The 27,049-nt window shown below is 37.4% G+C and overlaps 1 pseudogene across 1 annotated transcript; it reads right to left on the bottom strand.

The window, feature by feature from the left end:
- Window positions 1-25,883, bottom strand: Olfr1300-ps1 (olfactory receptor 1300, pseudogene 1; annotated as a pseudogene). Its single transcript, NR_033534.1, has 4 exons — window positions 25,608-25,883; window positions 5,418-5,457; window positions 3,130-3,230; window positions 1-1,818 (listed from the first exon to the last, which is right to left on the bottom strand). The product of NR_033534.1 is annotated as an olfactory receptor 1300, pseudogene 1 (transcript).
- Between the last annotated feature and the right edge of the window lie 1,166 nt (window positions 25,884-27,049).

Genomic DNA, 27,049 nt, shown 5'->3' with positions numbered 1-27,049 from the left:
TATACAATAATTTATTTTTATTAAAATAATAAAATCAATACCAAATAATATCCATTGCTATTTATTGTGCCATTCATAAATTTTGTTTAATTTTCCATGAGTTTTAAGTTCTCCCTATAGTGTTTTTGGAGCAAGGTAGAATAAAAAAGATAATGATGTCCTTTTACAAAAGAATGAATAAAAGCAAAGATGGGTGAAAGGCTCACAAGAACCAACTCCTGATTGAGGAGTTACAGGCAGTGGATGGCTGCTGAGGGATAAACCGTTAAATCTCCTTCAATGGGTTCCTACTGATAGACCGTTCATGCTCCAGTATGCATGCATGCAAATAACACTAATTAGACTCAGTAAGTTATATATTTTAAAAACAAGAAGAGATGAATTTAAAAGGGGATTGTGGGGTAAACCCAGGAGACATTGGCAAGGGAAGGAGGAGTGGACCTGATCTCACAGAATCATACTTGTGCTTAAAATTCTCAATGAATAAATACTTTTCCTCATAAAAAAAAGTTTGTGTGATATTTTAAGGTAGCAAAAAATTGTGCTGTTAGAACAATAAGCAAATTTTACAAAATTATTAAATATGAGCCTGACAAATACAATTAGGTTTATTCCATATTACTTAAGACATTTATGAACCATTCAATAATTTTCTCAGATAGAAGGATCAGCTTTTGAAAAATATTCCGAAGTAGTTTAGTTGTCTGTAGAATAAAACTTTTAACTTCTAGAATCATATTAAAGCTATTATATATCAAAATATTTGAACTAATTGAACATGAAAGTTAAATACCCTAAATTTTAAACTCTCCTCATTTCATTGAAATATTATCTTAAGATATTTATGGTGGATTTCCTGGGCATTAAGTATTTACCTTGTGATTCATAAAAGAGCTTTTTAATCTCTTTAGGGAATGTTTTATATCTTTATTTCTCAGTGTATAAATGGCTGGATTTAGGAGAGGTGTAACAACAGAATAAAACACAGCAAGAAATTTGTCAAACCAGGTGATATTGAGGGGCCAAACATAGATGAAAATACAGGGCACAAAAAGGAGCAACACCACAGTGATGTGGGCAGTGCACGTGGACAAGGCCTTAGATGCCCCAGCCTTAGAGCTCTGATGAACAGTGATAAGGATATAAGTATAAGATATAAGCAACAGAATAAAGCAAGTTACAACCACAACCCCACAATCAGCATTTACTAAAGTATCCAAATGATGGGAATCCATGCAGGCTAGGTTGATTACCAATGGTATGTCACAGAAAAAACTGTCTATTTCCAATGGACCACAGAAAGGTAGTTGCAGAACTGGTACAAGTTGACTCAAGGCATGCACAAAGCCAATTGTCCAGGAAATCAACACCAATGCAGTGCATCTTTTCAGGTTCATAATGGTGAAATAGTGGAGAGGTTTGCAGATGGCCACATAGCGGTCATAAGCCATAACCAGCAATAGCACCATCTCTGCTGCACCAATGCAATGATCAAAGAAGACCTGGGACATACATCCTTCAAAGGAAATGGTCTTGTTTTCCCTGAGAAAATCTGTGACCATTTTTGGAGTGGTAACAGGAAAGCCATATATCAACAAAGGACAGGTTGGCCAACAAGAAGTACATAGGGGAATGGAGATGGCGGTCAATGGTTATTAAGATCACGATGACAATATTTCCTGACAGAATGAGCAGATAAACTATCAAAAATATCACAAAGAGCAAGACCTGAAGATTCTGTGAGTTGGAAAGTCCCAATAGCACAAATTCTGACACCATGGACTGATTCACTTCATTCATTTTGTCCTAAGAAACAATCTACAGAGAAAGAAAGATGATTGTAGGGATGTGATGGACAAATTACTTGTAGAATTTGACATTCACTTTGAGACTTAATATCTATAAATCACGTAAATGTACATAGAAGTCTTCACCAAATATAAATGTCATTACTATTCAACGTAAAAGCTCAGAAACCATGGTTAACTTTCATGGAATCAGAGAATAGTTAAATTTATGAATAGTGTTTCACAAATATTCTCTGTACATGGGTAGGCAAAAACACAGGCCAGCAAGCTGAGAGGTCACAAATTATTATGTCTTCTTCTGGGGAGGAGGGAAAGATTTTTACCTGCTAATTCAGTTTAAACTAATTCTCAAAGTGGAGTCAACAGTTCTTCCACTACATGACAAAAATTAACTCATATCCTTGGGAAAATGATTATTAATTACACTGAATTTCAATGTACTGGATATGTTACAGTCTTTTTTTTTTTTTTTTTTTTTTTTTTTGAGACAGGGTTTCTCTGTGTAGCCCTGGCTGTCCTGGAACTCACTTTGTAGACCAGGCTGGCCTCAAACTCAGAAATCTGCCTGCCTCTGCCTCCTGAGTGCTGGGATTAAAGGCGTGCACCACCACGCCTGGCAGTCTTTTTGTGTTTGTTACTATAAATAGTAATTCTTTTAAGCCACAGTGCATTTTCTTTTATAGTACTTTATAACATTAAATTTTTATCTTACTCCTCTGAAGGAAATGTTGTACTAAGGATTATGAGAGAAACTGTAGAATACTGTATAGGATACTCAAGCACATGAATGGAAGGTGAAAATCATGTTCATATTTACCATAAGTTAAAATGTATCAGGGAACTTATTTGGACAACTAAGCTCATTAGCAAAAATGTTAATGCTGATGAGTGTAGAAATGAATTTGTTGAACATTAAGGACAATTCAGATACATACCTGAACATTACATAAAATTTAAGGCTATAATTAGAACATATTTATTTTAAATCATATCAATAAATAGTAATAAATCACTATACTGTAGAATAATACATCACATACACATATAAATAAATAAATAGATAAATAAATAAAGACTTTGACTATTAGTCTTGCATTAATGTGAAGTTAACCATCCAGTGAAAACTAATTATATATATATATATATATATATATATATATATATATATATATTTATATATATATGTATACACATACATACATCAGTGACTCTACTGACAGGTAATATTTATAATAGTCAAGCTGCATGAGGATAATATATGCAGATTTTCTTTCTGCCTTCAGTAATTTTTTGGGTATTCTTCTCAAAGTATGTGTCTTACCTATGGTTTTCTTTGAAATCCCATGTGGATTTGGAGAAACTGACCTTCCCGTATCATGTGTTATTTTACCTACCCATCTTCTGAGGACTCAGAAGCATGAACTAAGGAACAAGGGAAATAAATCAGTCAAAACGTTTGCTTTTGCAAAAGTTTACATTCAATAGTAATTTTTGAAATTGGAAATAAATCTATTTTCTATAATACAGATTTGCCAGTTTCCTATGGAGTATGTTTTGGTTTTATACCAGTTATGCTTTTGGCCTTGTACAGGCAGAACAATCTGAACCCACTCCAAACTTAGTTTTTCACCAGTGTGAAATTTTCAAAAAAATTTCTAAAAAATACAATTTGCACATTCTAGAATAATTTGTAACAGTAACAGTCAAGGGCAGGAAATTGTTTGCTTGAGAAAGGAATTTCTGAAAAAATAAGTATGTGTGTTTTTATGAAACAGTTACTTGAGCAGGAAAATCATAAAATGTAAAAATAATGTTCATTAAATTAGTGTAAAATGGTTACATAACTCTATTAACAGCTATCTACATGTAATATATTTAATAGATTGAGCATAGATTTAAAAAAATTATGGAGATCTGTTCAAATCACTATCATCTATTGACATTATATCCCTGTCCCAAACACTTTTCTGTTTCAATAGTGTGTTATGAACATGTAAATAGAAGTATTATATGCTATGAACTCTAAAATATTCTTAACATTTATACTCTTGAAGCAATTAATCATATATTAGGACTTAAACAATGTAGATCTGTGTGGTGTACACTGATGTGGTAAGGAACATATTCCAGTAGCTTTCATGCCTCTATTTCATCTCATGTTAACTTCATTTTATTCCTGTAATAACTAAGTGTCACACATGTTTCACTAGATTGGTGACCCATTTTACATCTCTCTCTATTCTGAAAGTTATCCTGCATACTAAGCATATCTGTTGCAAAGGCGCCCTATCTTGTTAAATTGTAGCGACTGTGAAGAATAGTTGTATGTTGCTTCTATGGTTTAGCAGGCAAATAAAATGATCTGATGCAGACATAAGCATATTTCAAAGGGCATGATTCTTTGTGGAAACTGTAGATAAACCACAGAATTTTAGATAAAATAGAAGTTAAGCAGACCATGTATTGTTTTCTAATTTGTAACAAAGCAAAGATATAATTGTTAACCTTAGTCATAGTAGTTGTTGGTAAAAGAGATACACAGATATATTTTCAGAGTTATCTTAAAGAAGAGAACCAGGGAGATCATCTAGCATACCTGATTCACTATTTTCTAATATCTCAGATTTTCCTCCTCTGTGCTGTGTCCATGCGAATACAACCATGTTGTATAAGAAGAATGTCTTGACCTGACTTTTATGTACCACCTGAATTTGTCCCATGGGCAAAATTCACTCAGCCTACCTTCTGAACAAAATAGAACACAGTAGGTAATTATCTTGGACATCTCTTTGGGGTTTCTTTGTTAAGAATAATTCCAAGCATTGCATATTTATGAAATATAACAGAGATACAAGCAAAAATATAAATAAGCCCAGAATTTAAAATTAGTTAAGTAATATGAATTTTTTCTGTGATCAGAAAATGACACAGTGGTACCTTATTCATATTTGATCCTCTACTCTACATAGGTGGAGTTCATAAAAATTTTGTTTCCAGTTTTAAGAGAAGCCATGTGTTGTGTGTTCTGTATGACCATAGCAAGGTCATATAATACTTGATGGAGTTGTCTCAATTAGCCAGGAAATACTGATCATGCATAAACTGTATTTCAGTATACTCTCTGACAATTTGCTATGTTGGAATTATGAACTTAATTTTCAAATCATTAAGACCCCAGGACGTTTAAAAAAAGGACATTGTTTGTTTCAAACATTTATTTTGACTGTGTTTGTGTGTGTACATGTATTCATATAAACACCTTATATGGTAATAAATTATGTAACTACTATTTATTATATGTAATTTAGTTGAATGTCTTTATCTAATCATCTCCATTTTCTCTCTAGTTATATTCTTTTATTGGAAACACACTTTGGCTAATATTAACATATCTGCTGAAGTTTTTTTGACATATGTTATGGTCATGTGCATTTCTCATTTAGTTTTTTTTTTGTTTTTTTTTTTTTTATGAAAATCATGCTGGATACTGCTCATGTAGCCAATATCCTACGACTAAACAGATAAAGGACCTAGGGGGGAAACCAAATACTACTGTTCTACTAAAAGAATATAGTGATAAGATGACTCCTAATTACATGTTATACTCACAGATCAGTGCCATGCTCAACCATCATCATAGAGAATCTTCCTGCAGATAAGAACAAATATAGAGACCTATAACTGGACAGTACACAGAGAGTGAGAAACCTTGAAGACTCAGCCCTAAATTGGATGTCTTTATCTAATCTCTCCTCTTGGCTCAGGGAACTGTGCGGAAGAGAATTTGCAAAGACTATAAGAGCCAGTGAGGACAGAAGACCAGGAAACAAGGCCTTATAGACAAAATAAAACCCACTGAGTATGTGGCATCAGGCACAGGGTCTCTTCGGATCTAAGTCAAGTATAGTCCCAGTGCTGAGAAGGGTGGTAGACACAAGCGCCACCCTTATTTGCAATGTAAGCTATCTCCAGTTGATAACCACTCACACAGGAAAATTTATTTTATCTAATGGAATCTCACCAGGCATACAAACACATTTAAGGACAGGGTCCATACCCAGCAGTAGAAGGTCAACAGAAAACAAACTCAATGTTATTTTCGAAATATACATATTTTGTTGTTGTTTTATAATACCTTTCCTGGACATTTTTTCAAATCTTAAAGGTCTTTTGTTATGGATTATGCTTTCTGATCCCAAACCCTCCAGCCTGCCTTCTCCTAGGAAGATTTTGTTCTTTTATGGGATTTTCTACAAAGGTGTGTTCCTCAGGATCCATTTGTTTTTTTTTTTTAAAGATTTTTATTTATTATTATATGTAAGTACACTGTAGCTGTCTTCAGACACACCAGAAGACGGAGTCAGATCTTGTTACGGATGGTTGTGAGCCACCATGTGGTTGCTGGGATTTGAACTCTGGACCTTCGGAAGAGCAGTCGGGTGCTCTTACCCACTGAGCCATCTCACCAGCCCCATTTGTGTTTTTTTTTAAGCCCCCTTTTTTGGCTTTGTCCCCTTTCCTTTGTCTTTTTTTTTCCTGTGTGTGTGTGTTTTGTTCTAGTCTTGTTTGTTTGCTTTTATTTTATGTTGTTTTGTCATTACTACTACTACTATTATTATTAGATGTTTGCTTGTTTTCTAAAGAGAGCAAAAGCAATGGTATGAACTTGGTTAGGCAAGGAGGATCTAGGGGAGAAACAACCACAACCAGAATATATTTTATAACAAACCACACACACACACACACACAAACACACACACACACACACACACACACACACACACACACACACACACACCACATATGTATGCTTGTATAAATTTATTTCTTTTTTTTTGAGAAGGAGAAGCTCACTTCTGGGTGTCACCCCCATGTAGCCACACTACACATATCAACTTATCCATTCCCACTGAGGCCAGACATGATCATCATTTTAGGGGTATGGGATCCACAGGTAGGCATGTAACAGGCTCAGAGATAGCCCCTGCTCCAGATATTTGGATCCACAAGACCAAGTTGCTAATCTGGTACATATGTGGAGGGGGTCTTCATCTAGTGCATGCTTGTTCTTTGGTTGGTGATTCAGTCTGTGGCAGACCACAAGTGTCCAGGTAAGTTGACTCTGTTGGTCTTTCTGTGGATTTCCTATCCTTTTCAGATCACTCAATTCTTCTCCTAACTCTTCTGTAAGAGTCCCTGAACTCCATCTAATGTTTGGGTTTGAGTCTCTGTATCTTTTACTATTGTCTGCAGGGTGGACCCTGTCAGAGGACTACTATCCTAGGTTCTTTTGTGCAAACATAGATGAGTATCAAAGCGTCAGGGGTTGGTTTTTGCCCGGGTTTCAATTTGGGGTAGTCATTAGCTGCCCATTCTCCCTGACTCTGCTCTATCTTTTTCTTTACACATCTTGGCAGGACACATTTTGGGTTGAAGGTTTTGTGGGTGAGTTGCTGTCCTTATCGCTTCATTGGAAGTCCTGCCTGGTCTCAGGAAGTAGTCACTTCAGAGTGTATATCCCTTTCAGCTAGGGGTCTCAGCTAGAGCCACCCCCATAGACACCAAGGACCTCTCCCCATCTCAGGTTGCTGTCAAGTCCTAGAGATTGACCATCCTCTCAGATCTCCCTTCTCTTTCCCCTGCTCTCCATACATAAGATCTGCCACCCACTCCCGCCTTTCTCTCCTCCCCATCCTCTCTTTTTTAGTAAAATATATATATAAAGTAGTATACACTCTTCTCTCCCATTTTATTTACTGTATATCATCATTTAAAATAAACTCACCAGAAGGGGTTAAATTATTTGTACCTACTATTTGTCATATCAATTTATATATCTGAATTTGTGCTCGTACTATGCACCCCTTATTGGTATTGATAGTATGTCTTGTTTTTTGGTTGTGATCCTAGCTCTTAATAGCTCATCCATCTCTCCATTCCTTAGAGTATATGTGTAAGTTAGGTAATATTATGCCTCTTTCTAAGATTCATTTATATAAGTGATAATCTTGCTTAAAGTTTATATTTTTTTAAGATATATAGAGAATTCTTCTCTCTCAAGTTTCCAGCCATTTTTTTTCACACAAACAAAATATCCTAGAATTTCTATTGTCTCCATTTGTGTTTCTAGAAACTTCTAATTTCCTGTAGATTATTCACTCCATTGACAGGTAATAGTATTTAAAAATCTGGTGATTATTATTAGTGTAACAATAAAAACTACTACTACTATCACATTATTATTATTATTATGATTATTATTTTGTCATAATGTCTCCTCTTCCATTTGAATTGCATATACTTGAGTTCCTTTACCTTTTGTAACTAGAGATGATTGCTTGTATCTTTTAAAAGTCAACTCCAACTTTTCATTCCAATCCACATATGCATATTGCAAAATCAGACATTTATATGACTGATAGGAAAGGGAAATTGTAGGATCATTGTGGAGAACAATATTTAGGGTTCATAACAATTAAACATGGAGATAATATGTAAGCCAGCATGCTGCTTTCTACTATATATCTGCAGCTTTTGAAATTTATGTGTTGAAGATATATCTGCACAGTCCTATTTTTATAGTATTACTTATCACAGTCACACTCAGTTTAATTTTCTATGGATAAGTGGATAAAGCTGGAGGTGGTTGATAGCACTGAGTGAACTGTTCTCCAAATGCAGCAGGGCAGATGCAGATAGGTACTCACAGATGTGTACAATGTTCACATTGTATCCATATATGTTTGATTGTTAATTGCTGATATAGCAGTGAGCTAAATGCTAACAGATTCTGGTATTGCCATTACAGTGACCCATTACCAGCCTCCTGTTTTGTAAATCTGAAAGAAAAGGTCATACTGTCCTCTACCCGTAGACTGTTAAAAGATTTGTATCAGCTGTGCCTTACTGCTGATTGAGTTTTATAAGGAGCAAACGACCAGTAGCTAGAGCAAGAAGGAGAAGGTGAGACTTCTGGGGGCGGGGAGAGAAAAATAGAGTCTGGGAAGAAGAAAGAGGAGAGTCATCAGGAGAGAATTTTTGAAAGGAGATATGGGAGAGAAGATACATATTCCTGGCCCGGAAGGCATAGTTAGCAATGTGATGAGTATCAGATGATCTAGTTGAGAGTCTGCCCAGTTAAAGCCTAAGCTTTAAAAATTTCAAAGGTCTTTGATTTGGCAGAAAGCAATAGTTACAGCTTTCATGAAACCTTACAAGCTCTAGCCAGGAGTGGGGAGACACTCACAAAAGCCTATTACTGAGGAGCTACTGGCATTTGGTAGAAGCTGGGACAGGGCAGCCCCTTTCCTTTTGTGATATGATCTCTGGTAGGTTGATCACACATCAGGTGTTATATATATACCATGTTGTTAAGAACAAATAACTGGACAGTGCAAAATCTGGAGAATAAAGTAATGTCAAAGGTGGATGAGTGAGAAGGCATAGGAAAAAGAGGAAGTTGAGGGTGGTAAATATGTTAAAAGTTTGAAAAAGAAATTAAACTATGATAAATACCACTAACTTATAATCACTGAAATGTTAAAACAATAATAGAGAGAGATACAAAACCCTGACCTAAATCTAGCTTAGAGATGCACATTCTTGTAACATATGCATATACATGTTTATGCTTCACACAAACAGAAAATAGAAACTACCTATTGGTAGTAAGCATCTAGTTTACTTTTTATGCTGTAATAATTTCTTTTTTTTGGGGGGGGGGGCAGGGTTTCTTTGTATAGCCCTGGCTGTCCTGAAACTCACTTTGTAGACCAGACTGGCCTCAAACTCAGAAATCTGCCTGCCTCTGCCTCCCAAGTGCTGGGATTAAAGGCGTGCGCCACGACCACCTGGCCTGTAATGATTTCTTAATGGTTATAAATGACTAAATGTATGTACCAACACTTCTGAAGTTTTGCATTTTATATTTGTATCATACTCATGTCATTATTAATTTATTAATAATTTAGTTAAGTTTTAAGTAAATAGTTTCTTTTTTAGAAGGAAGAGTTTATTTGGGTTGATTGTTCCAGAAAGACAAGAATCTTAAATGGCAGGAAGCATGGCTATAAGTGTCAGACTTGGTGGAAGAAGTGGGATCTGAGAGCTCACATCTTCAAACACAAGCATGATGCCAAGTGCACAAATCTGAAATAGCTCCAGGTTGTAACTCTTTCTTCTTCTTTTTTTCTTACATACTTTCTTTATTTACATTTTAAATGTTATTCTCTTTCTTGGTTTCCCCTCCAAAAACCCCCATCACCCCTCTTCCCCCGGCTCGCCAACTCACTCCAGCTTCCTGGCCCTGGCATTCCCCTACACTGGGGCATGGAGCCTTCACAGGACCAAGGGCCTCTCCTCCCATTGATGATCAATTAGGCCATCCTTTGCTACATATGCAGCTGGAGCCATATGATATATACTCTTTGGTTGGTGGTTTAGTCCCTGGGAGCTCTGGGGGGGTCTGGTTGGTTCATATTGTTGTTCCTCCTATGGGAAAAATAAGAAAGCAATCACTTCGGGGAGGGTGGGTGGAGTATAGAGGGAGGAAGACACCTGGGTGGGTGAGGGGACAGGGAAGGGAAAAGGGGAACATGATCAGATATTGGGAGGGGGAATCAGGAATGAAACCCTGAGGGCCAGCAGAAAGAATGGAAATAGACTACCTCAGGAGGTAGGAGGTGGTGAACCCTCTAGAATGTATCAGACATCTAGAAGGTGAGAGACTCTCAGGACTCAAACGGAGGGACCTTAGATGAAATGCCCTAAAGTCAGGGGAGGGAAATTGTGAGTCTACCTCCAGTAGAAAGACAGGGCATCAATTGGAGGTCTGGGGTTGCTATCACACAGTTAAACTCTAACCCAGATTTGTTCCTGTCTAAAAGAACTGCAGGGACAGGAAGGGAGAAGAGCCTTAGGGAAAGGAGGTCCTGTGCCAGGCCCAAATTAGGACCCATCTCAAGGGGCAGCTCTAAAGCCTGATACTATTACTGATGCTATGGTGTGCCTATAGACAGGAGCCTAGCATGGGTACCCTCTGAGAGGCCCAACAATCAGCTGATAGAGTCAGATGCAGATACTTACACCCATCCAATGGACAGAAGCTGGGGACCCCTGTGGTTGAATTTGGGAAAAGCTGGAAGAAACTGAGGAAGAAGGCAACCCCAAAGAAAGACCAGCAGTCTCAACTAACCTGGAGCCCTGAGATCTCTCAGACACTGAGCCACCAACCAGGCAGCATTCACCAGCTGATATAAGGCTCCAGACACATATACAGCAGAGGACTGCCCGATCTGTCCTCAGTGAGAGAAGACCGACCTAACTGTTGAGAGACTTGAGGCCTCAGGAAATGTGGTGGTCTGGTGGGGTGGGGACATAATTTTGAACATGGGGGGTGATGAGGGACAGTCAGAGGGTGGACTAGAAGGGGAATAACAACAAGACTGTCGAAAAAAGATTAAATAATTAATAATAATAATAATGATAGTTTCAAAAGTAAAATTTGTATCAAGCTTTCCACAGAGATATAATTTCAAATTGTAAGAGAACACGGCATTTAGTTATCAATCATCACATCACTGTGAATTCCTCACCTTAAAATATAAATAGGAATGGTTTTTCCACACAGGAATGCCATCAAGTAGTTCTTACATGTTTTTAATAACTTGTACTTAAAATTTGGGGGCATATTCACATTTCAATTCATAAATAAAATATTTAAGTAATATCCACGTGAGTACTACCATATATGCCTGAAATTGTTCATTTGCCCAATGACTAAAATCATCACTTTGTCTTAGCTAGATTCCAAGTACCACTTTTGTGAATAAAAAACAATTATGAAGCAAAGAGATAAGCTTCACAAAAACTAGCAGTGAATTTACTTTCTGTTATTTTAAAAAACAGGTGAATAATATATAAAATTGTATGAATAAAGAATGGTTATATTTCAAAATTATCTCAATTTAGCACTTAAACTTATCCTGTAAATTATTATTTAATATTGTATAATATCCTGAAATTTAATTTCCACAAGGACAGTATCCATTGATTATCTAATTATTAAAACTATTGTATTTAATTTAGTAATTAAACACATTAGGCATTTAACAAACATATTTGTAAGTACAAATATGTTGCTGGTGGCCAGCGAGGCTTCAGAAGTGTCTAAAACAACCCAGACTGTTGCCTTTGCCCTTGTTTGTCCACCATATATATGTGGAAAAACCTTGTTGATTAAAAAAGAAACAAAACTTTTATCGTCAGGAGACAGAGCAATCAATTTCAAGTTGACTGGGGGTGCTTTTTCCCAGTCTATAGGATTCATGGTGCTAAAAGTTGCTCAGGGCACTGTCAGAAAAAAAAGACTTCAATGGCCTTTTTCAACTCTAGATCAGTTATGGTAAAATAGAATCCTATCTGGCAAGATGTGTCCACTACTATAGTATGACTGTTGTCTGATGGAGAAACCAACAATTTTTTGATGCCTTTTCCACAGGATAGAATTTATGCCTAGTGCTATAAAATTGGTTAAAACCCAAAAGCCATTCACACAGTTTACTCTTGTCAGATTTTGCATTTATTTTATTTTATTCACTTGGAGTTGTCTTTTTTTTTTTAAGGGTGAGAGAAAAGGCTTTAATTTCACTTTCCTTGTGCATATGCAGATTTCCCCACATTTGTTGGAGATTCTTTCTCTGTCTCATATGTTATTTTGTGATGTTTGTTGAAAATCAGGTCACTGTAAGTTTGTGGACTTAAGTCAAAATCTTCTAGTTTATAATATTAATTTAGAAAACATTAGACAATCATGCCATTGCCACATGTTTTGATTATCATGGCTTTGTTGTAGAACTTGAGCTCATGTGAAATAATCCAATGAGCACTTTTGTTTTTGCACAGGAATGCTTTCGTGGCTTGTATATTTCCAAATTGTTCTTGTTGGAGACCTTTGATATATGACTAATGATTTCTTAAGAGGTGATATTTTATAACGTTTGTGGTTTTGTTATAAGATGTTATCTTCTGGATTTATATGGTTCATTTTTTTAAATGAATTTTAAACTCATCTGACTGATGACCCAAAGAAGAACAGTAGGCTAGAGGTTTAATGAATTTACTGAGGAGAGATGAATGGAATAATAGGAGAGGCAGGACTTGGATCAAATCTAGTCATTTATGCTCTAGTCTTGGCATAGAGTATTCTGCTACATTGGGGGATGAGCAAATCAGGTCTTTTACTAGATCCTGTAAAAAAAAATGGCCAGGATCTTGGGCAAGTATACTTTGAATTAATTCTTGACATCTCTGTCCACATCTGTTCATGTGTGCTGGTGCCTGTTGGAGTTAGTTATTCAGTAAGTACTACTTTATAATACCTCATTTCCATACATTTAACAATATTGTGGTTGCTTCTCTGAAGACCCCACATCCTGAAGGCCTTCCAGGAGGTCTGCTACAGCCAGGGCCCCAGGCCTTCCAGGAGACCTTCAGCAATGCAGGGACACTGGAGGCAGGTTCCAGATAGAGACAGCCAGGCCAGTTAAGACCAGAGATAACAAGATGGTGAGAGGCAAGAGCAAGTGCATAAAAAACAGAAACCAATATATGCTGCCACCATCATAACCTAGTTCTCCCACCACAGCAAGCGCTGGACACACTAACACACCTGAAAACCAGGATGCTGACCTAAAATTCTATTTCACAAAGATAAAAGGCTCCTTAAAGGAAGATATAAATAACTCACTGAAAGAAGTACAGGAAAGCACAAGTAAATAGGTAGAAGCCCTTAAAGAGGAAAAAAAAAAGCCTTAAAGAGGAAAAAAAAAAGCCTTAAAGAAATACAGGAAAATATAATTAAACATGTGAAAGAACTGAACAAATCAGTCCATGACCTAAAAATGGAAATAGAAACAATAAAGAAAAAACAAAGAGAGAAAACTCTGGAAATGGAAAACCTATAAAAGAGGCCAGGAACTACAGGTGCAAGCATCAACTACAGAATACAAGAAATAGAAGAGAGGACTCGAGCCCCGGGCTACCTTGCCAGCAGAGTCGCCTGACACCCGCAAGGGCCCACACAGGATTCCCCACGGGATCCTAAGACCTCTGGTGAGTGGAACACAGTGCCGGCCCCAATCCAATCGCGCGGAACCTGAGACTGTGGTATATAGGGAAGCAGACTACCCGGGCCTGACCTGGGGCACAAGCCCCTTCCGCTCCACTCGAGCCCCGGGCTACCTTGTCAGCGGAGTCGCCTGACACCCGCAAGGGCCCACACAGGATTCCACAAGGGATCCTAAGACCTCTAGTGAGTGGAACACAATTTCTGCCAGGAGGCCGGTTCGAACACCAGATATCTGGGTACCTTCCCTGCAAGAAGAGAGCTTGCCTGCAGAGAATACTCTGCCCACTGAAACTAAGGAGAGTGCTACCCTCCCAGGTCTGCTTATAGAGGCTAACAGAGTCACCTGAAGAACAAGCTTTTAACAGAGACTACTATAACAGCTAGCTTCAGAGATTACCAGATGGCGAAAGGCAAACTTAAGAATCCTACTAACAGAAATCAAGACCACTCACCATCATCAGAACGCAGCACTCCCACCCCACCTAGTCCTGGGCACCCCAACACAACCGAAAATCTAGACCCAGATTTAAAAACATTTCTCATGATGATGATAGAGGACATCAAGAAGGACTTTCATAAGTCACTTAAAGAATTACAGGAGAGCACTGCTAAAGAGTTACAGGCCCTTAAAGAAAAGCAGGAAAACACAGCCAAACAGGTAGAAGTCCTTAAAGAAAAACAGGAAAACACATCCAAACAGGTAATGGAAATGAACAAAACCATACTAGAACTAAAAAAAGGAAGTAGACACAGTAAAGAAAACCCAAAGCGAGGCAACGCTGGAGATAGAAGCCCTAGGAAAGGGATCTGGAACCATAGATGCGAGCATCAGCAACAGAATACAAGAAATGGAAGAGAGAATCTCAGGTGCAGAAGATTCCATAGAGAACATCTACACAACAGTCAAAGAAAATACAAAATGCAAAAGGATCCTAACTCAAAACATCCAGGAAATCCAGGACACAATGAGAAGACCAAACCTACGGATAATAGGAATTGATGAGAATGAAGATTTTCAACTTAAAGGGCCAGCTAATATCTTCAACAAAATAATAGAAGAAAATTTCCCAAACATAAAGAAAGAGATGCCCATGAGCATACAAGAAGCCTACAGAACTCCAAATAGACTGGACCAGAAAAGAAATTCCTCCCGACACTTAATAATCAGAACAAAAAATGCACTAAATAAAGATAGAATATTAAAAGCAGTAAGGGAGAAAGGTCAAGTAACATATAAAGGAAGGCCTATCAGAATTACACCAGACTTTTCACCAGAGACTATGAAAGCCAGAAGAGCCTGGACAGATGTTATACAGACACTAAGAGAACACAAATGCCAGCCCAGGCTAATATACCCGGCCAAACTCTCAATTACCATAGATGGAGAAACCAAAATATTCTACGACAAATCCAAATTCACACAATGTCTTTCCACGAATCCAGCCCTTCAAAGGATAATAACAGAAAAGAAGCAATACAAGGACGGAAATCATGCCCTAGAACAAGCAAGAAAGTAATCCCTCAACAAACCAAAAAGAAGACAGCCACAAGAACAGAATGCCAACTCTAACAACAACAAAAAAAAGGAAGCAACAATTACTTTTCCTTAATATCTCTTAATATCAATGGACTCAATTCCCCAATAAAAAGACATAGACTAACTACACAAACAGGACCCAACATTCTGCTGCTTACAGGAAACCCATCTCAGGGAAAAAGACAGACACTACCTCAGAGTGAAAGGCTGGAAAACAATTTTCCAAGCAAATGGTCTGAAGAAACAAGCTGGAGTAGCCATTCTAATATCGGATAAAATCGACTTCCAACCCAAAGTTATCAAAAAAGACAAGGAGGGACACTTCATACTCATCAAAGGTAAAATCCTCCAAGAGGAACTCACAATTCTGAATATCTACGCTCCAAATGCAAGAGCAGCCACATTCATTAAAGACACTTTAGTAAAGCTCAAAGCACACATTGCACCTCACACAATAATAGTGGGAGACTTCAACACACCACTTTCATCAATGGACACATCGTGGAAACAGAAACTAAACAGGGACACAGTGAAACTAACAGAAGTTATGAAACAAATGGACCTGACAGATATCTACAGAACATTTTATCCTAAAACAAAAGGATATACCTTCTTCTCAGCACCTCATGGGACCTTCTCCAAAATTGACCATATAATTGGTCACAAAACAGGCCTCAAGAGATACAAAAATATTGAAATTGTCCCATGTATCCTATCAGACCACCATGGCCTAAGACTGATCTTCAATAACAACATAAATAATGGAAAGCCAACATTCACGTGGAACAACACTCTTCTCAATGATACCTTGGTCAAGGAAGGAATAAAGAAAGAAATTAAAGACTTTTTAGAGTTTAATGAAAATGAAGCCACAACGTATCCAAACCTTTGGGACACAAAGAAAGCATTTCTAAGAGGGAAACTCATAGCTCTGAGTGCCTCCAAGAAGAAACGGGAGAGAGCACATACTAGCAGCTTGACAACACATCTAAAATCTCTAGAAAAAAAGGAAGCAAATTCACCCAAGAGGAGTAGACGGCAGGAAATAATCAAATTCAGGGATGAAATCAACCAAGTGGAAACAAGAAGAACTATTCAAAGAATTAACCAAAGGAGGAGTTGGTTCTTTGAGAAAATCAACAAGATAGATAAACCCTTAGCTAGACTCACTAAAGGGCACAGGGACAAAATCCTAATTAACAAAATCAGAAATGAAAAGGGAGACATAACAACAGATCCTGAAGAAATCCAAACACCATCAGATCCTTCTACAAAAGGTTATACTCAACAAAACTCGAAAACTTGGACGAAATGGACAAATTTCTGGACAGATACCAGGTACCAAAGTTGAATCAGGATCAAGTTGACCATCTACACAGTCCCATATCACCTAAAGAAATAGAAGCAGTTATTAATAGTCTCCCAGCCAAAAAAAGCCCAGGACCGAATGGGTTTAGTGCAGAGTACTATCAGACCTTCAAAGAAGATCTAATTCCAGTTCTGCACACACTATTTCACAAAATAGAAGTAGACAGTACTCTACCCAACTCATTTTATGAAGCCACTATTACTCTGATACCTAAACCACAAAAAGACCCAACAAAGATAGAGAACTTCAGACCAATTTCTCTTATGAATATCGATGCAAAAATCCTCAATAAAATTCTCTCTAACCGAATCTAAGAACACATTAAAGCAATCATCCATCCTGACCAAGTAGGTTTTATTCCAGGAATGCAGAGATGGTTTAATATACGAAAATCCATCAATGTAATCCATTATATAAACAAACTCAAAGACAAAAACCACATGATCATCTCGTTAGATGCAGAAAAAGCATTTGACAAGATCCAACACCCATTCATGATAAAAGTTTTGGAAAGATCAGGAATTCAAGGCCCATACCTAAACATAATAAAAATAATCTACAGCAAACCAGTAGACAACATCAAGGTAAATGGAGAGAAGCTGGAATCAATCCCACTAAAATCAGGGACTAGACAAGGCTGCCCACTCTCTCCCTACCTTTTCAACATAGTACTTGAAGTATTAGCCAGAGCAATTCGACAACAAAAGGAGATCAAGGGGATACAAATTGGAAAAGAGGAAGTCAAAATATCACTTTTTGCAGATGACATGATAGTATATATAAGTGACCCTAAAAATTCTACCAGAGAACTCCTAAACCTGATAAACAGCTTCGGTGAAGTAGCTGGATATAAAATAAACTCAAACAAGTCAATGGCCTTTCTCTATACAAAGAATAAACAGGCTGAGAAAGAATTTAGGGAAACAACACCCTTCTCAATAGTCACAAATAGTATAAAATATCTCGGAGTGACTCTAACTAAGGAAGTGAAAGATCTGTATGATAAAAACTTCAAGTCTCTGAAGAAAGAAATTAAAGAAGATCTCAGAAGATGGAAAGATCTCCCATGCTCATGGATTGGCAGGATCAACATTGTAAAAATGGCTATCTTGCCAAAAGCAATCTACAGATTCAATGCAATCCCCATCAAAATTCCAACTCAAGTCTTCAACGAATTAGAAGGAGCAATTTGCAAATTCATCTGGAATAACAAAAAACCTAGGATGGCAAAAAGTCTTCTCAAGGATAAAAGAACCTCTGGTGGAATCACCATACCTGACCTAAAGCTTTACTACAGAGCAATTGTGATAAAAACTGCATGGTACTGGTATCGAGACAGACAAGTAGACCAATGGAATAGAATTGACGACCCAGAAATGAACCCACACACCTATGGTCACTTGATCTTCGACAAGGGAGCTAAAACCATCCAGTGGAAGAAAGACAGCATTTTCAACAATTGGTGCTGGCACAACTGGTTGTTATCGTGTAGAAGAATGTGAATTGATCCATACTTATCTCCTTGTACTAAGGTCAAATCTAAGTGGATCAAGGAACTTCACATAAAACCAGAGACACTGAAACTTATAGAGGAGAAAGTGGGGAAAAGCCTTGAAGATATGGGCACAGGGGAAAAATTCCTGAACAGAACAACAATGGCTTTTACTGTAAGATCGAGAATTGACAAATGGGACCTAATGAAACTCCAAAAGTTCTGCAAGGCAAAAGACACCTTCAGTAAGACAAAAAGACCACCAACAGATTGGGAAAGGATCTTTACCTATCCTAAATCAGATAGGGGACTAATATCCAACATATATAAAGAACTCAAGAAGGTGGACTTCAGAAAATCGAATAAACCCATTAAAAAATGGGGCTCAGAACTGAACAAAGAATTCTCACCTGAGGAATACCGAATGGCAGAGAAGCACCTGAAAAAAAGTTCAACATCCTCAATCATCAGGGAAATGCAAATCAAAACAGCCCTGAGATTCTACCTCACACCAGTCAGAATGGCTAAGATCAAAAATTCAGGTGACAGTAGATGCTGGCATGGATGTGGAGAAAGAGGAACACTCCTCCATTGTTGGTGGGATTGCAGGCTTGTACAACCACTCTGGAAATCAGTCTGGCGGTTCCTCAGAAAATTGGACATAGTACTACCGGAGGATCCAGCAATACCTCTCCTGGGCATATATCCAGAAAATGCCCCAACTGGTAAGAAGGACACATGCTCCACTATGTTCATAGCAGCCTTATTTATAATAGCCAGAAGCTGGAAAGAACCCAGATGCCCCTCAACAGAGAAATGGATACAGAAAATGTGGTATATCTACACAATGGAGTACTACTCAGCTATTAAAAAGAATGAATTTATGACATTCATAGCCAAATGGATGTACCTGGAGGGCATCATCCTGAGTGAGGTAACACATTCACAAAGAAACTCACACAATATGTACTCACTGATAAGTGGATATTAGCCCCAAACCTAGGGTACCCAAGATATAAGATACAATTTGCTAAACACATGAAACTCAAGAAGAATGAAGACTGAAGTCTGGACACTATGCCCCTCCTTAGAATTGGGAACAAAACACCCATGGAAGGAGTTACAGAGACAAAGTTTGGAGCTGAGATGAAAGGATGGACCATGTAGAGACTGCCATATCCAGGGATCCACCCCATAATCAGCATCCAAATGCTGACACCATTGCATACACTAGCAAGATTTTATTGAAAGGACCCAGATGTAGCTGTCTCTTGTGAGACTATGCTGGTGCCTAGCAAACACAGAAGTGGATGCTCACAGTCAGCTAATGGATGGATCACAGGGCTCCCAATGGAGGAGCTAGAGAATGTAGCCAAGGAGCTAAAGGGATCTGCAACCCTATAGGTGGAACAACATTATGAACTAACCAGTACCCCGGAGCTCTTGACTCTAGCTGCATATGTATCAAAAGATGGCCTAGTCGGCCATCACTGGAAAGAGAGGCCCATTGGACATGCAAACTTTATATGCCCCAGTACAGGGGAACGCCCGGGCCAAAAAGGTGGAGTGGGTGGGTAGGGGAGTGGGGGTGGGTGTGTATGGGGGAGCTTTGGTATAGCATTGGAAATGTAAATGAGCTAAATACCTAATAAAAATGGAAAAAAAAAAGAAATAGAAGAAAGAATCTCAGGCATAGAAGATACCTTAAAAGATATTGACACAAGGTCAAAGAAAATTCAAAACATAAAAAACTCCTAACCCAAAACATTGAGGAAATCCAGGACACAACGAAACCAGACATAAGAATAATAAGAATAGAAGAGAGTGAAGATTCCCAGTTCAAAGGACCAGAAGACAAATTCAACAAAATCATAGAAGAAAATTTCCCCTACCTAAAGAAAGATGGCCATAAACATACAATAAGACTAGAGAACACCAAATAGATTGGGCCAGAAAAGGAAATATTCTCTTCATATAATAATCATAACATCAAACTCACAGAACAAAGAAGGAAAACCTGTAAGAGAAAAAGGCCAAATAACATATAAAGGCAGACCTATCAGAATTATACCAGGTTTCTCAACAAAGGCCATAAAAGCTAGAAGACAGAGATCATGTGGACCCTAAGAGGACACAACTGCCAACCTAGGCTACTATCCTCTGCAAAATTCTCAGTCATCATAGAAGAAGTAACCAAAATATTTCATGACAAAACCAAATTTAAACAATATGTATCTGTGAATCCAGCCCTACAGAGGATTCTAGAAGGAAAACTCCAACACAAGGAGGGTATGTACACCAATGAAAAAACCAAGATATTAACCATCTCACAACAAAACCAAAAGGAGAGAATTACATACACATAATGCCACCTACAAGATCAAAAGAAACGGGAACTAGAAATCATCTGTCTAGTATCTCTCAATATTCCCCAATAAAAAGACTGGATACACAAGCAGGATTCAGCATTTTCCTGCATATAAGAAACACACCCCATGATAAAGATAGGCACTACCTCAGAGTTAAAAACTGGAAAAAGGCTTCCAAGCAAACAGTTCTAAGAAACATCCTAATAGCCAATAAAAGAGACTTTCAACCAAAAGTTATCAAGCAAGATGGGGAAGGATACATCTAAGGAAAAATCCACCAAGAGAATGTCTCACTTTTGAACAGCTATGCCCCAAATACAAGGGCACAAGTTCACAAAAGAAGCTTTACTAAAGAGCAAAACATACAGTGAACCCCACACAGTAATACTGGGAGACTTCAACACTCCACTCTCTCCAGTGGACAAGTCATTGAAACAGAAACTAAACAAAGACAGTGTAATACTAATAGAGGTTATGAACCAAATAAACTTAACAGATACATACAGAAAATTTCACCCTAAAACAAAAGAATATACCTTTTTTCTCAGCACCTCATGATGCCTTCTCCAAAGTTGATCATATAATCAGTCACAAAACAAGACTCAACTGATAGAAGAAGATTGAAATAATCCCATGCATCTGATCAGATCACCACAGACGAAGGCTGGACTTCAACAACAACAAAAACAACAGAAAACTCACATACCCATTGAAACTGAACAACATTCTACTCAATGATAACTTGATCAGAGAAGAAATAAAGAAAGAAATAAAAGACTTTTAGAATTAAGCAAAAATGAAGGCACAACATACCCCAATACATGGGACACAATGAAAGCAGTGCTAAGAGGAAAGTTCATAGCATGAAGTGCCCTGGTAATGAAATTGGAAAGATCTGCACTAACAATGTAGCAGCACACCTGAAAGCCCTAGAACAAAAAGAAGCAAACACACTCAAGAGGAGTACAAGGCAGGAAGAAGTCAAACTCAGGGATAAAATCAACCAAGTAAAATCAAAGAATCAACAAAACTAGAAGCTGGTTCTTTGAGAAAATCAACAAGATAGGTAAACCCCTAGTCAAACTATCTAAATGTCACAAATACAGTATCCAGATTGACAAAATAAGAAATGATAACAACAGAAACTGAGGAAATTAAAAAAATCAGATTCTACTACAAAAGCCTATACTCAACAGAACTGGAAAATCTAGATGAAATTGTTGGTTTTCTAGACAGATATCAGGGACCAAAGTTAAATCAAGAGCAGGTAATCTATCTAAACAGGACTATATCCCCTATTAAATAGAAGTAATTAAAAACCTCATAACAAACAAACAAACAAACAAAAAACCAAAAACAAAAAAACATAACAAAACTCAGACCCAGGTGGCTTTAGAGTAGAATTCTACCAGACATTCAATAAAGAGCTAAGACCAACAACATTCCTCAAACTCTTCTATAGAATAGATACAGAAGTAACACTAGCTAATTCATTCTATGATGCCACAATTACTCTGATACCACACAGAGACCCAACAAAGGAATGAACTTCAGACCAATTTCTCTTATTAATGTCATTGCAAAAATGCTGAATAAAATTCTAGCAAACTGAATTCAAGAACACATCAAAACGATCATTCACCATGATCAAGTAGGCTTCATTCCAGTGATGCAAGGGAATCAATATATGGAAATACATTAACATAGCAAAACTCCATGAAAACATACCATCATCATCTCACTAGATGCTGAAAAATATTTGACAAAATACAACACTCACAACTTCATGCTAAAAGCATCGTAGAGATCAGGAATACAAGGCCCATACCTAAATATAATAAAAACAATAGACAGCAAACTAGTAAGAAATACAAATTAAATAGAGAGATACTTGAAGCAACCCCACTAAAATCAGGGAAAATACAAAGGTGCCCACTTTCCCCATATCTATTCAAAACAGTACTTGAAGTTATAGCCAAAGCAGTAAGACAACAAAAAAAGATCAAGGGGATATAAACTGGCAAAGAAGAAGTCAATGTATCACATTTGCAGATATGATAGTATACATAAGTGACCACAAAAATTGTACCAGAGAACTTCTACAGCAGATAAACAACTTCAGCAATGTGGCTGAATATAAAATTTACTGAAAGAAAACCAATAACCTTCCTGTATATGAATGATAAATGGGCTGAGAATGAAAATAGGGAAACAACACCCTTCATAATAGTCAGAAATATTATAAAATATCTTGGTGTAACTCTAACCTAACAAGTGCAAAATCTCTATGAGAAGAACTTCAAGTTTCTCAAGAAAGAAATTGAAGACGACCTCAGAAAATGGAGAGATCTCTCATGCCTATGGATTGGTAGGATTAACATAATAAAAATGTCCATCCTACCTAAAGTGACCTACAGAGTCAATGCAGTTTGCCTCAAAATTCCAGCACAATTCTTCAAAGACCTGGAAAGAACAATTTTCAAATTCATCTCGTAAAAACAAAAAAACTCAGCCGGGCATGGTGGCCTTTGATCCCAGCACTTGGGAGGCAGAGGCAGGCGGATTTCTGAGTTCGAGGCCAGCCTGGTCTACAGAGTGAGTTCCAGGACAGCCAGGGCTATACAGAGAAACCTTGTCTCGAAAATCAAAAAACAAAAACAAAACAAAACAAACAAACAAACAAACAAAAAACTCAGACTAGGGAAAACAATTCTTCTCAATAAAAAATGTCTTTGGAAATCATCATGCCTGACCCCAAGCTATACTACAGAGCTGTAGTGATCAGAACTGCATGGCATTGGTACAAGGACAGACAGGCCAGTCACTAGAATAGAACTGAAGACCCAGAAATAAGTCCACATGCTTATAGACACTTGGTCTTTGACAAAGAAGCCAAATACATACAAAGAAAAAAGAAAACATCTTAAAAAAAAAGGATGCTGGTCTAACTGGAAGTCTACATAGATAAATGAAAATAGATCAATATGAATCTCCTTGAACAAAGCTCAAGTAGAAGTGGATCAAGGACCTCCACATAAAACCAGATACACTGAGTATAATAGAAGAGAAAGTGGGAAAGAGCCTCAAACTCATTGGCACAGAACTCCTATGGTTCCAGCTTTAAGATTAAGAATTGATAAATGAGACCTCATGAAACTGAAAAGGTTCTGTAAGGCAGAGGACATAGTCAATGGGATAAATTGGTAATCTACAGATTTGGAAAAAATCTTAAGTAACCCCACATCTGATAGAGGGGTAATATCCAAAATATATAAAGAACTCGAGAAAAAATTAGCTTCTTAATGGAAATTATATATATATATATATAATATTATATTGATTTGTGCCTGTCTTACCACTCTTCAGCACTAGTTGGTGATGTAAGTCTTTTTTTTCCATTTTTTATTAGGTATTTAGCTCATTTACATTTCCAATGCTATACCAAAAGTCCCCCATACCTACCCACCCCCACTCCCCTACCCACCCACTCCCCCCTTTTGGCCCTGGCGTTCCCCTGTACTGGGGCACATAAAGTTTGCAAGTCCAATGGGCCTCTCTTTCCAGTGATGGCCGACTAGGCCATCTTTTGAAACATATGCAGCTAGAGTCAAGAGCTCCGGGGTACTGGTTAGTTCATAATGTTGTTCCACCTATAGGGTTGCAGATCCCTTTAGCTCCTTGGCTACTTTCTCTAGCTCCTCCATTGGGAGCCCTGTGATCCATCCATTAGCTGACTGTGAGCATCCACTTCTGTGTTTGCTAGGCACCAGCATAGTCTCACAAGAGACAGCTACATCTGGGTCCTTTCAATAAAATCTTGCTAGTGTATGCAATGGTGTCAGCGTTTGGATGCTGATTATGGGGTGGATCCCTGGATATGGCAGTCTCTACATGGTCCATCCTTTCATCTCAGCTCCAAACTTTGTCTCTGTAACTCCTTCCATGGGTGTTTTGTTCCCAATTCTAAGGAGGGGCATAGTGTCCACACTTCAGTCTTCATTCTTCTTGAGTTTCATGTGTTTAGCAAATTGTATCTTATATCTTGGGTATCCTAGGTTTGGGGCTAATATCCACTTATCAGTGAGTACATATTGTGTGAGTTCCTTTGTGAATATGAAGCATATGCACTTTGGTCTTTTCAAACTCTAAATTGTCTTTATCATTTGACTTTGCTGTATGTTTGTTTTCTTGGACTTTAAATATTAGTTTATTCTTCAACTTTTAAGTTCTTTCATATTTGTATTTTTCTTTTTAAACTTATTTAGTTCACTATATTTATAATTGTTCTTTTAATTTACATGTCCTGAGATTCTTAGGAGTGCTTTTCACTCACGACCAGTTCTATTGGAGTAGTAATTGTTGGAAAACATTGCCAATTGTTGACCTTTCACAACATTTGTGCTTTTTTACATTTTATCTGAGCTTGTGGACCTAATGTATTGGTTTTGTGTCATGTGAGATTCTAGCCTGTTTATACTGACAGCTCTTATCTACCTTGTTATGTTGATCAACCAAGAGCAAGATCAAACCAGTTAAAAATTTCAATGTGGAGAGAAGAGCAGCTTCTAAATCATCTCCAGTTAAGCAGTTATTTATAATAGATAACTATTCAGGGAGAAATATCTTTTACTCTGAGGGCTGTCTACTTAATGCTTTCTTGTATCCCAGTAGTTAGCCTGACACTCATGTTTGCTTTGGCAGCATTAATTGTACTCACATGGTTACTAATAAGAGAACATGAATTTAGAAGGGATGTTGGAACTTAAATTTTGTCAAAGCTTATTTTTAATGATGGTTCTTAAATGCTTTAAACTCCCTCTTAGCCCACCACCCAGCAGTGATAGTGAGAAAGAAAGGATATGGGAGAAGTGAATCTTTTTAGAAAGATTCTTTGGAGCAACTCACATCTCTGTTTTCTGGAAATCGACAATTCAGTTCACAGGTTAGCAGGAACAGTTCAATCTACTCGGAAACACTTCACTAATCTACCAGTTCCGTAGAGTTGAGTTAGCAACAGCAATGACATGACCTAACACAGATATCCAGGCCTCAGCCTTAGCATGAGTCAGCAGGAGGGACAAGGAGGAACTCCAGGAGATGCCTCTCACAGTGGTGGGAAGATCACTGAAGACGTAAGACTCACAAGCATTGAACAGCTAGCTCTATAAGCAAGCCAAGCTCAGCCTTAGCCAGTAGAGTCCTATTTATATCCTCCAAACATCACGTGTCCTCCACAGGATTTGCCTGTGGATATGATTAAGTTACATTGTACACCTGTATGAACTGACACCACTGCCAATCAGCCCGAGTGGGAGGAAGCTTCAAGAAACTACAGCACATCACCAGAAGTTTTTTGGTGTGTTTCTCTCTATGGAATCCTGACAAATGCAGCTCAACTACATAATGTAAGGCAGACCAATACATGTGTGTTGTTAGCAAAGAGTCCTTCATCAAATGTCCTTTTACATGCTTGCTTTAGCAGAACATCCTTTCACCTGTGTCTGCTTCAGCTAAATTTTCCTTCATGTGTTTGCCTCAGCAAAACACCATCCATCCAACTTTCAAAGAACCCTCAAGTTTCCACTTCAAAAAATATACTGAAAGAAATCTTGGGGAATTGGATGAAGATAATATGGATGGATACGATTAGGTTACATTGTACACATATATGAACCACTCAAAAGTAAGATTTTAAAAAAGTAGTACTTGTTTCATAGCGCAGATCATCATGTAACATATTGTATATTGTATTATTTTAGGGAGTAGGAGTGTGATATTCTGGTTCAAGTTTTTGTAAATATAAATTTATCAAATCAGTTTGTCCTCGATAAATTGTGTGGTTTTACATTAATTATTTAGATAAGGTTTTGATTGTTTTATTATACTTTTTCAAGTACTGATTTCCTATTCTTAGAATTTCTTATTATAAGAATTAAGAATATTCACAAATTTAAAATATTATTAGAATTCTTATTCTTAGAATTTAGAATATTCACATGTTTAAAAGTTTGTAGTTTAAAATATGCTGGTCAAAATTGCTGTATTATAATTAATTTATCTGCTTTGTTCGTGTAAAATGCTCTTTTTTTCTCTCCAGTAATATTCTTCTATTTGAAACATACTTTGCTTAAGATCAAAGTAGCTGCAATTTCTCTTAATTTAGCAATTTAGCACTATCATGTGTGTCTCTTTCTCTTTCTGTTTATCTCTCTGTCTCTGTCTTTGTCTCTCTGTCTCTCATCTCTCTCTGTCTCTCATCTCTCTCTGTCTCTCTGTTTCTTTCTGTCTCTCTCTGTCTCTCTGTCTCTCTCTCTGTCTCTCTGTCTCTGTCTGTCTCTCTCTCTGTC

The sequence above is a fragment of the Mus musculus genome, chromosome 2 (genome assembly GCF_000001635.26).
Source record: "Mus musculus strain C57BL/6J chromosome 2, GRCm38.p6 C57BL/6J".
NCBI classification, from domain to species: domain Eukaryota; kingdom Metazoa; phylum Chordata; class Mammalia; order Rodentia; family Muridae; genus Mus; species Mus musculus.
Note: the sequence above shows the minus strand (reverse complement) of the source record. Positions and strands in the feature narration are given on the sequence as shown.